Source organism: Centruroides sculpturatus, unplaced genomic scaffold (assembly GCF_000671375.1).
Source record: "Centruroides sculpturatus isolate CEXI.00-Female unplaced genomic scaffold, Cexi_2.0 scaffold789, whole genome shotgun sequence".
Lineage (NCBI taxonomy): Eukaryota > Metazoa > Arthropoda > Arachnida > Scorpiones > Buthidae > Centruroides > Centruroides sculpturatus.
In genome coordinates, this window is record NW_019385116.1 from 261,549 (window position 1) to 271,868 (window position 10,320).

Genomic DNA, 10,320 nt, shown 5'->3' on the forward strand with positions numbered 1-10,320 from the left:
TTTAATCATGTTTTTTATCATGCTTATACCAATTTTTTTTGAAGAAAACACATTCTAAATTCTATACTGTACTTGCAATTCATCTGTTTATCTGGAGCAAACAAAACAAAACATAGTTAACTGACTTTTGAGTCATGTTGAATTTTTAATTAATCTAATTCAAAACTTTTTAAGAACTTTTAGAAAAATTTTATATACAAAGTTTAATGTATAGATTTTTTAAAAGAAAGCTTAAGTGAGTTTGAACTAAGTGTAATTTATAAAAAAAGTAATGTTGAAATAAAAGTTTTAGTAGTTTCTTGAACATATTTATCTTTTTGAAATTCAAAAATTTCATCTCATTATATTCGAAATTTTTAAAGTTTTATAAGTTTTGATAGAAAATTGAGAAACATTGATTTCAAATAATAATTTATTTCCCAATAATTTACCATTCGGCTATTCTTGTTAACATTCTATTCATCGGTTCAAGATACTTTACACTGTAGAGCGCATTTATAAATTCACATTGCATTTTCAGTATGCGCTACATCTGAATAATCTTATAAACAATCTTTTGTATTTTTCAAATTTCTTAAAGCTATTATTTTCTTTCTTTGTACAAAAAAAGGAAAAGAAAAATCGATAATCGCTGCATCACAATGATGTCCTCGGTTGAAACTGCTCTATACAAGATTAGTGGGCTTTGCCTTAGTCAGCAGAAACTCCATTTTCGCTCTAACCTCTAGTTATTCAGCTTCCATTATATCCATATTTATACCAACAATAAATATTTTAAAGAATAACAGAGCACATAAAGATGAACAAACTGTTACATGTATAAATTATATCACGCAATCTTTAGTAAATGTATTGTTACTGTTTGCCTTAATTGTTATATGGAAAATGGAGCGTATAGAAATGTATGTAAAGAATTTCAATTATACGACTGCGATGTTTATTTTGTTATTTTCTCGTTTTTTTACATTGAAACTCTTGACGTAAAATTGAAAATCAAAAAAATATTTGATGTGTTATTCACAGTAAAATAAGAACTATGTTATTGAAGAAAATAGGACATTGACTTTTCAACTGATGCAAACAACTTATCGATTACTTTGCAGCCTTAGTTACGATACCACTCTATAATTAGCAGTATGTTGCTGATCATAAACCTCAAAATAGTACCAAAAACATGAAGGAAAATGACTTTTTATCTTGAAATAAAACTTCAATTAGTCTAGATATGAATTCATTCAACGAGTTTTTGTAAAGAACACAATGAAAAATTATTATTAAAAATTTTTAAAGTATATACATATATGAAGACTAATTTTTATTTAAAAAGTGCATAAATTATATTGAAAAAGAAAGGGAAAATATGTAAAAGTCAGTATTTGATGCTGATTAAAGCTCAAATGATGATAAGTTTCTAAAAAAAAACCGATCTGTTTTTCGTAGTTTTAAACACCATTAGATAATGGCCATACGATAATGGAACTGTTAATGGAGATGCTAAATGATGTATTTATTAATGCTCGTCTGAACGTTGAAGTTTCTTTTTTTTTTTTTTAATAACAAGAACTAAAGAAAATTTAATAAAGTATAAAAGAAAAGAATAAACACGTGTAAAGGCAATTTAATATTAAAAAAGACATTTTTTCACACAAAACTTTGGCATAATTTTCTTATCTTTCGTATAAAAAACAGTAAGCAAACTTTGAAATTTATCCGAAAGATAACTTTTTCTTTACTTTTATTTTCAATAAAATCATTAATTAAATAGATTATAATCATAAAAGTTAGATATATTTATGGCTTATTACTGACATCGTAAAATATTCATTTCATTAATATTTGTCAAGAAGAGTGTTTCAGTTACTTGATGCAATATAAATGGCTGGCCATTTGGTGCAAAGAGAATACAAACAGACGATCAAGAAATATCAGAAAATCAATTTCCTGTTTAAATTTATTATTCATAATAAATCAAAATGATAAATGCATTACATTACATGATAATTGACTGAAATAAAGTATCACACTGAATTGAATGCAACAGACTTGACGAATACCTGAATCGATCGTCGATGACTGACGATAATGATGAATGCAGTAGTTTGAAAATATCACATTTTCCTGCAAGATGGATGGAGAGAAAACGATCGATGCAGGCCATCGACATTGCACAGCCATTGACTATATCTTTCTCTGTTTGGATTTGTGAAGCAAACCACCCAAAATTGAGACTACGAATTGGTCGAAGCTCCGAAGAGTATTCTTTCTGATATTGTTCCTATCTGAATGTGTTATTCTGAAGATTTGAATAAGTTCCAATCGCCAAAAACTAGTTTTTCTAGAAATAGATGACTTAGGGAAGAACATTTTCGGTCCTTTTTCCTGTACTTTTAATTTGTAAACTGCTTGTACTCATTAATCTAATAGGATGTTGGTTCAGTTCTTAACATTACAATTAAACATTTTTTCATTTTAATTTTTTAATACGAGTCTTCTTTATATGAATTGTTTCTTTGGGTAGGCATATAGGTTATACAGTAATAGATTTATTAATTTATTAGAAATTAATGTACTTACATGCTTCGATGCTTACATTAATTATTATAAGCGTGCTTAGAATATTGATATAAAGTATTGACATTTAAAACTTTGCTAATTTAGGATAATTTAAAAGTCCTTTTTAAGCGACCCTATCTTAAAATCATTATGTAATATTCATATATTTTAATACTGAAAGAAATTTAATTCGTTACCATCTTTCTGAAGGTAGAGGTTTATAACTTAATCTTTTGATTTTTTTTTAAAGTCTGTTCTATTGACAAATTTANAAAGCATTAAAAATTCAAAAATTAATAATAAATTGTTTCCATTATGAAAATAATTAAAAATTACAATAGTTTTATAGTTTTAAATACAATTTTTCTAAATTTATGTGAAAGGTTTTATCTGTCTACTTGTGTGACCTTGCAGTTGTCAAGTTTGATTTTCCTGTTAGAATTGATTATGGAGTTCCAGTTATTGTTCTTTACATGGTCCAATGACTGTAACAGAATTTGATTATATTTTGATTCTCTCTGAACGGATACTAATGGCGAGTAGTCAACTTGTCTACTCATGGTTATCCTGCAGGTCACTAGATCTAGCGGTACTTATTGTTATATGACTTTAATGTTTCTTGCGTTTTAACATTTTTTAAAGATTTAAATATAAATATACCGATTTAAAATCAATAAATATAGTGTTTATTAATTACTGTTAATTTTTATTAAGGTTTTAACCTGTTTAATGTGTAGATTCCTAGAAGGGACCAATGCTTTTAAGTTAGAAATTTGCCTATTCCTTAATAGGAAAATTTGGTTTTGATTTAGTGTAACTAATTTAAAGTAGGAAAATGTGTTAAATACTTTGAAAATTCGGTAATTTAATTTATAAATTTAGGAGTTTTTAATTGATAATTTTAGTTAGTCGTCACAAAAAAATTCAGACGTTTCATTAGATATTGAGTAAAAAAACGTAACGAGTTAATTGAAATACAGTATAAATTTAAATTCGAATTTGTTAATTTTTTTATTTTTAAAATTATTTCTTTAAAAAGAAACTGTTCTAAATAATTTACACGGAAATGTTCTAGAGTGTGAATGCGTGAATTCAACTGAGAAAAATATAGATTAGAGATCTTGTGACAGGACAATCAACTGTTGCATCTTAAAACGATATCCTCAGTTCACTTCGTTGAATAGCGACTGACCTATAGACTTGTGACACACGTTCGTTTTATAAATAGAGCTAAAAATCTTTATCACTAGTATACTATTGCGTGACAATGTCATTTGTCACTAATACAATAAAGAATAATGATTCAAGCTTAAGTAAATGATCGAACGAATATTTAGCTTCGAACTATTTTAAAATACGATTAATGCTTATTTTTTGTTTAGAAAATCGTGCGTGTATACCTACGTGCACGTGATTCGTTTGCCTAAGTAAGGGCACGAGAAATCTTTAGTTTCTCCTCTTAGAGTTCCTCCTATTCAAACGAATAGGAGAGCCCAAACATTTTTGGCTATGCCCAAATATAGAGAAAGTAGATACTGAGTTAGACATCTGTTCGCTTAAATACTAATAAATTAATGTTACTCTAGTGAATTAAATACACTCATAAACAAATATTTAGGAATAAAGTATTTAAATAGCTTCAATATTTTAATTTTTATTATAAATTTATTCAAGATAGTTATATATACATACAGTATATATAATTTCCCAGTCTGTTATAAGAAGAACAAACTTGAAATTTGATACAAGTAACTTAACAGCTTAGGAATTTTGGGAGATTCGTCCACGGGGTAGGAGTCTGGAAAATATAAATAAATAATATATAAATAAAACTGAGTGAATAAGAGCTTACATTTTCATTAAATAATATTTTTGTGCACTTTAATTATTTATAATAAACTGAATTAAAGTTTATTATAAATATTTCACTATTATAATCCGTATGATGTGCTTTGCTTTTCTAATATTCTAATTACCATAAACTATGGCTTTAATTTTAAGAAATTCGCGCATTTATCCTTCTGTAAAGAATATTCAATGACTTTAACATGTTATTAAACATTTTTATACACAATGTTTGAAAAATGAATGATAAAAAATTGAAAAAAGTCGTAAATACTATCAATAAATCTCTATTAAATATGGGATGTTCCTTAAATTAAATCTATAAATAGCTTACAGACTTAATTTAAAGATTACTGAAAGAAAAAAATAATTTTTTTACATTAAAAACTTTAATTCATCTCTCTAATATTTAATATATTATTAATTAAAATTACAGTATTATAAAAACAAACTTGAATATTTACTTAATTTACAATTGGAAAAACTCTAAAAATTATTAAAACTTAAAATACATTTAATTTTTATTTACTTTCTAAAAATTAAAATTTTAAATTAGAATCATAAAAGGCAATTTTTAAGTAATCGTCAAAAATTATATTGTTATTTTTGGTTTAAAAATCAAGAGAATACAAACTGTATTTATACATATATATACATACATGACGTCTCCCTTAACATGTTTTCTAGTAGCAAATTAAGATTTACAAGAATTTCTCGTTAATTTTATTAACAACTATTCTCCTTTTTTTCTTTATCTGGGATTATAAATCTAAAAAAACACAATTCTCTAGCGAGTCAGGATGTTAAAAGCTGACTCGACACATAAACCAGACTTAACATAACTTTAAACGTCAAAGAGGACATTAAAAAAAAGATTAAAAATATGAAATTTTAATTTACAAATTTATTATTACTTTTTCCGATTTACTTAAAATTAAATAAAATTTTAAAATTATTTTCAGTTAAATTCAGTAAAAAAAAATTGTATTAAATTCTATACAAATGGATATTGCGATAAGGAAACACTTTATTTTTCTGAATGCTTTATTTTAAAATACTATATTTTTACATATTAAGTATTACATACTTTTAATTGTATAATTTATTAATGTAATTTAATAATAATTAAATCTGAAGAACGAATGTAAATGTATAATATATTTTTAAATTTACCTGTAATAAATATTCTTATCTAAGAATAAATGCTGAAAAGATAGGTAAAGACGATATGAGAACATTAAATATATATATATCTTATTACTCGGATGTGTAAAAATTCAAAATACATCTATATAAATCTAAATGATAAGGTCTCTTTATCTTTCTAATGACACATAATGACTCTAGCAATGTTAATTAATAGGATCGATGTAAAGCTTCAGGAAATTTTAAATTCCAAGCCATGAAAAAAATTAGAAAAAGATATATTTATTTAATTCTTTGGGTCACGTAGGAGGAAATCGAGGATAAACAGTAATCTATTTATACATTTTAATACTAGAAGCTTAAACAATAATGGAATATATATATAAATTTCAACTCAAAAAATCATTTATGTTCCTTCAAAGGTATTTTAGTTATTCTAAAATACATGAATTTTGTATTTTTATGTGGTTAAAATGTGTTTATTTTGGTAAACATAAAGTTACATCTATTAAAGTCTGAATAAGTAAGTTTTATATATTAAATAATGTATTTTTAAAATATTTGACGAATAGAATAAACAAAACTATAGCAAATACCTCAGTATTTGCTATAGTTTTGTTTCTAGATTAGGAAACATAAACCAAAAAAATCTACATATTAATAATAGTATATCAATAGTAAATCATAAAATAATGCGTAATAAAATAATATAATATAAATTCTGCATATTTTATTTGTAATAAACGTCATTATATAACTTGTAACGCGTTGTTTTTCTTATTATATCAACTGTATCAATATATCATGCAGTATATGAACAGTAAATCATAAAATCTAAATATCGATAATAAATAATTAAAAAACATCTAAACATTTAAAAAAATTTAAACTGAACAGGTTTATTTTAATTAAAAAATTTGTTTTTGATGAATAACATCCGGTTAATCGAAGCGCTAATCAACTTTTATTAATTAATTTCCTGAATTAATACAAGTTATGAAGCTCGATTAATCGGATTACCTTGAATTGTTAAGTATAAACTATCAGTTAAACTTTTTTACACGAGACTACAAGTAGTTATTTTTTTTAATCTATCTACTTGTATCCATTCTTTGTAGATATGACAACTGTTACTAGTGTCATTCAAAGGAAAGAAATACCACAACAATAGATCTACATCTTCAGACACGTCCATATAACCCTCCCAACGATCACCAACACCTCTTTAATTAAATACTTTTAAATTCTAAATGACGTTTTAAAAATTACGTAAATAGTAACTAAGTAACAATCAAATTATTATCGTTAATTTTGATTAACGATATATGTAACGGTTGTTACTATTTATAGACTGGTTTCAAAGAGAAAATATACTGCTTACTAACTTCTCCTTTCTTAGCATATTAACGACTTTTCGGGACGTGGACCTTTCTCTGATATTGGCTCGTGCTGTGACAATAATATCCTTGTTTCTAATTACATACTGAGAAGTACTGTAGGAAGTTAGATTTTGCGTTACGCTTCAATCAATGTCAGATGATAAACAGATACGGATAACACAAGTGTGATCAGCGTTAACAGCTTGATATTTTACATTGAAATCTAACGAATTCTTTAAAATAAAATCCAAATTTATCTAAGATATTAATTTATTTTATTTAAACATTTATTCAGGTGTAATTTATTTTTGGATCGATTTTTACCATCTTTAATAATATATAAATATTTTAAGTGACTTTATTATTAACAAATTTAGTTACAGGTATTTTTTAATTCATGAAAATTAAATATTTATACGTACAATATATATATTACATGTATATGGGTTGCGTATTACATTTATAATGTTAGAAAATTGCAACTTGATAAGTTAATGGATGCTCAATTTTCATTTAAAATTAATAAAAAATTATCTTAAACGTTATTAATTATTTTATATTAAAATAATTTATTACAATAATTAAATTAGCGTTTTTTTTTTAGTAAAAATTTACTTTAAGAAAAGAGTAAGTCAAAGTCAGGTAAATTAGTGAGTCTTATTTTAGAATAAACAAGTTAATCGAGTTTCATTTATTAAAATAAAAATACTTAATAACAATTTAATCATGTAATTTTTAAATCAAACTTTTAAATATATATTTATATACTTTTCTTAGAATAATTTATTATTACATTAAATTCTGCACATATTTTATTCGTAGTAAACTTAATTATAGAACTTGTAACGCTTTGCTTTTCTTAGTTTATTTACATTCAAGGCGAATAAATTAAATAGCGAATAATGTTATTTCCATAATTTAAACAGCATTGCCAAATGTATTTATCCTTCAGAATAATAATCCATACTGTTATTTTTCTTTTTTTAGTATGTTACGAAGAGCGAACGTTTTTTGATCTTGCACTAAAAGATCATCAACAGTCATCATTCATAAATTTCTTTTTTTTAAAAAAAAATATATATTTAAATAAAGTAATTACATTCAGGAATTTGTAGGAAAAATTGCTGAAAGACGTCTTCGTCATCGAATCTCTGGAGCCAGACGTTCGATCTCTTTTGGACCATCAGCTCGTTCCAGGCAATGGCACTTGAGGAATGCCAGTCAAACTTATACGCTTAGATAGGATTTCTTCTGTTGGCATAAGTAGAAACAGAAAGAAGCTGTCATTTCCTTCTTAACGATTCTTTCTTAAAGGGTATTAATCGATTAATTTTGTTAAAATGCGCACGAGTATTAATCGAGCTCATTCATCATTCGTTGTTAAAACACTACTAGCAATACGTTCTCCAGTCAGATATCTGTTATTTATCTTGACACCATCATGTGATTATAAAAGATGATGATGACGTCATGTTCTTGACTGAGAACTATCGTTCCCTAGGCGGGAAGACCGAAGGCAGCAGGGACGCAATTTAATAGAACCATTTATATTCAATGGTGGAATCTAGGGTGCAGACACGGAGGAGCCTAAACTTTTCCCTCCTTCTCTTCCCTTCTACACATATTTTACCGTTACAGGGAAGGAGGAGTTTGTAATTCCGTTGGTGGCACCGAGTAAATTCGTACTTATTGCCTTTCGATATTACTCGAAAAAAAGAATGCTTTCTGACAAAATTTATTGTATCATTCCGAAACCGTTCTTAATATTCTTACATTCGTTTCTAGATAACTGCAAAAAATATATCTGCAGTTCTTGTAAATTGAATCAGTTTTATTTCGTAAATAACCCATTATTATCCAGAATCTTCTTCATTCATCTTTAAAAAAACCACAAGAGACATTTTCATAATTTTTTGTGGAAGATAAAAACACACAATAAAACATGTAAATGATCGTATACAACATCGTATTTTATTAACAAACCGAGTTTTTTACATTACAAATAAAATAATTTCTTTGCTGATAAAACTGTAAATTTTATAAATAAACCATTACAAAATAAATAAATATAAATTTCAAAGGAAGTTTGTGTTAATTTTCATTACCATAGATTGGGGATGTTAGAGAAAGAGAACGTTTAAAACTGAACGGGGCTATTAAAAAAAAGGTCAGTTGTAAAATAAGCTTCAAATGAATAAAGAACAGTTTGGTCCATGGTTGAAGCTATCCATTGTGTGTTTCGAATGAGATGCTTGTTAAAAGGAGACGTTTCTGGCTAGACTAACAGCATTCTAGAGTTACAAAACAGTGGACTGCGTTGTTGTACATTGGCCAGCCATTGACCCGACTACCGAGGAATAAACAGCAACTGTTACATACAGAATATAACAAGTGTATTGTTAAAATTTGATTGCTCGAATCGGAAACAAATATCGATAATTTCTACAAACTATTAAATTTAACTACAATTTTCCTTAAGTCGTTTCGAACGATCAAATTTCTTATCAATTTTCGCATTTAATTAATTTAATACCGAACTCGAGTCATAAAAATTCATTAAAGATAATTATTATAATTAAATATATTAAAATTGTCCATTATTTTGTTAAAAAATGAAAAAAAAAGACGATATGAAGTAATCTTTAACTGTTAATATATAACACCTCTTACATAAATTAAAATTTAATTTTCGGATTTAATTTAAAACGAATGACTTTTAATTTCTTTCTGTCAACTTTTTTAATTATTTTTTTTTATTTTTTACGCTCTTCGAACTTAGTAATTTCGTGTGAATGTTCTTTTTTTTATTTTAGAAATTTAGTTGGAGATAGATTATTAATATTTCTAATTTATTTATTTCTTTTAATTAAAATTTAATTAATCATTTTATTAACTTAAAGGATTTGGAATTCTTTTTTTCCTCTGTAAAAGAATTCAAATGAAAGCTTCCATTTAAGGAAGAAGTACAAAGATTCTGCTCTAGTTTTCTGTTATGCTTAATGCATTTTCATTTTCCTGCTTTATTTTATTTTTTATCATTGAATTAAGAGAAATTTTATTTTATTTTATTTTATCTGTTGCTTAAGCTTTAAAAACTTAATAAGTTTTATGTTTCAATTAATTTATATAATATTTTATTTCCTATTAAAATGTATTTACCAAGTTCCAGTTTATATAATATTCAAATAACGTAAATACTTTAATAAATTATCCTTTATCATCTTTTCATGAAGGAAAACTAATTAATATTCATTTAAATCTGCTTGCTAATTATTAGGATTATTAGAAAATTTTAAAATAAATTAAAATATTTTGTTAATATTTTATAAAATTATATAAATTTCACGTGTTCATTCTCCCACTAATATATTATTTTTATGTTAATATACATAATTTA